The sequence below is a fragment of the Cherax quadricarinatus genome, chromosome 56, assembly GCF_038502225.1.
Source record: "Cherax quadricarinatus isolate ZL_2023a chromosome 56, ASM3850222v1, whole genome shotgun sequence".
In the NCBI taxonomy this organism is placed as follows: Eukaryota; Metazoa; Arthropoda; class Malacostraca; order Decapoda; family Parastacidae; genus Cherax; species Cherax quadricarinatus.
The window spans coordinates 17,987,540-17,990,039 of NC_091347.1; the positions used below are offsets into that span (position 1 = coordinate 17,987,540).

The following is a 2,500-nucleotide window of genomic DNA, read 5'->3' on the forward strand; positions in this document are numbered from 1 at the left end:
GATGACGTGAAGTTGATGAGAAGAATTCACTCAATCGAAGACCAGGCAGAACTACAAAGGGATCTGGACAGGCTGCAGACCTGGTCCAGCAATTGGCTCCTGGAGTTCAATCCCACCAAGTGCAAAGTCATGAAGATTGGGGAAGGGCAAAGAAGACCGCAGACGGAGTACAGTCTAGGGGGCCAGAGACTACAAACCTCACTCAAGGAAAAAGATCTTGGGGTGAGTATAACACCAGGCACATCTCCTGAAGTGCACATCAACCAAATAACTGCTGCAGCATATGGGCGCCTAGCAAACCTCAGAACAGCATTCCGACATCTTAATAAGGAATCGTTCAGGACCCTGTACACCGTGTACGTTAGGCCCATATTGGAGTATGCGGCACCAGTTTGGAACCCACACCTAGCCAAGCACGTGAAGAAACTAGAAAAAGTGCAAAGGTTTGCAACAAGACTAGTCCCAGAGCTAAGAGTTATGTCCTACTAGGAGAGGTTAAGGGAAATCAACCTGACGACACTGGAGGACAGGAGAGATAGGGGGGATTTGATAACGACATACAAAATACTGAAAGGAATTGACAAGGTGGACAAAGACAGGATGTTCCAGAGATTGGACACAGTAACAAGGGGACACAGTTGGAAGTTGAAGACACAGATGAATCACAGGGATGTTAGGAAGTATTTCTTCAGCCACAGAGTAGTCAGTAAGTGGAATAGTTTGGGAAGCGATGTAGTAGAGGCAGGATCCATACATAGCTTTAAGCAGAGGTATGATAAAGCTCACGGCTCAGGGAGAGTGACCTAGTAGCGATCAGTGAAGAGGCGGGACCAGGAGCTCGGACTCGACCCCCGCAACCTCAACTAGGTGAGTACAACTAGGTGAGTACACACACTTCAGTCATAGAGTAGTCAGGAAGTAGAATAGCCTAGCACGTGAGGTAGTGGAGGCAGGAAAGATACATGGCTTTAAGATGAGGTATGATAAAGCTCATGGAGCAGGGAGAGAGAGGACCTAGTAACACTCGGTGAAGAGGCTGGGCCAGGAGCTGAGTATCGACCCCTGTAACCACAATTAGGTGAGTACACACTAAGATGAATCATATGGATATTAGGAAGTATTTCCTCAGCCTTAGAGTTGCCGAGAAGTGAAAAATTTGGAGAGTAAAATAGAGGCAGGATCCGTACATAGCAGTAAGAAGAGGTACTAGTAGAAACCAGCGAAGAGGAGGCTACAAGAGCTGTGACTCAACTCCTGCAACCACATATAGGTGAGTACACACAATCAGACACACTCCTTAGTTGTGTTTGATAGGATAAACGAAAGAATAAAAGGTCCAGGAGCTGTGATTCGACCTCTGCAGCCACTAGTTGGTTAGTGCAGACAGCATATAACAGTAATTCTTTAGAAGGCGGATAAGAGAGAGAAGAAAGAAAGAGAGAAAGAGAGAGAGAGAAAGAGAGAGAGAGAGAGAGAGAGAGAGAGAGAGAGAGAGAGAGAGAGAGAGAGAGAGAGAGAGAGAGAGAGAGAGAGAGAGAGAGAGAGAGAGAGAGAGAGAGAGAGAGAGAGAGAGAGAGAGAGAGAGAGAGAGAGAGAGAGAGAGAGAGAGAGAGAGAGAGAGAGAGACCCTCTTGGCACCACAGTTAAGGAGAATAAAAGAAAAGGAAGGTACAAATGATAAAATAATGAGGTGAAGTGAAAGAAGTATGGAAAAGGGAAGATAGACTTCCGCAGTTTATTTAAACACACCGCCTCAAGGTGCTGCTGGTGTTTTGTTTGTCAAGTGAGTAGGTGATATAATCCCGTCTTAGTTACACCGTGATCTAATCGATAGATCGTTTGAGAGTATGAACGAGACTCTCAGCCTCCTTAAAGATCCGCACCCAGTTAATATTTGAAGGTCATAAGACGCGGTGGGAACCTTTTCACTTCATTTATTAAGAACTGAGTAGTAAACACGAGAAACGGGAGTAAATTGCCGATATGGAGGAAGATCAACTGAATGGCAAGATATGCACTCGGCGCAGCAAATTAACCAGCTGATTCTTGTCTTATACCTATACAAGGCATGTAGAGTGGTAAATTTATTATTCATTAACATTTATCACCTACACATCGACTGCACAGAGAGTTCATGTCCCTTAAATGTGAAATAATATTAGTTAAAGGGGAAAAACTTACGGAGTGGTTCAGAGAGTAAGTACTAATTATGATTAGTGAGAACATTAACAGTAAATGGGTTACAGTAATGCTGGAAGTGCCAAATATGTTACCTCGGAGTCGACCCAGGAATTATGCATTATAATTTGCCATTCCAGCTCTTATAAATTCTTTATTATGTTCAGAGTTGCCATAATGACTAAGCTATCATGTTAACAAAGGGATGCGCACATTGCCTCGTTAGTGGAGAGGAACGTTGTTTATTGTGTGGAAGCAAAAATTCCTGACAGGTAAGTGTCATTATTTCATGTGTAATTCAATAGGTAGTAAGTGTTTCTCT

At 43.8% G+C, this 2,500-nt stretch overlaps 1 long non-coding RNA gene across 2 annotated transcripts in view; it reads left to right on the forward strand.

The window, feature by feature from the left end:
- The window catches only part of LOC138854361 (uncharacterized), a 163,320-nt gene that overhangs the window by 151,714 nt on the left and 9,106 nt on the right, over window positions 1–2,500 (forward strand). The window lies entirely within an intron of this gene.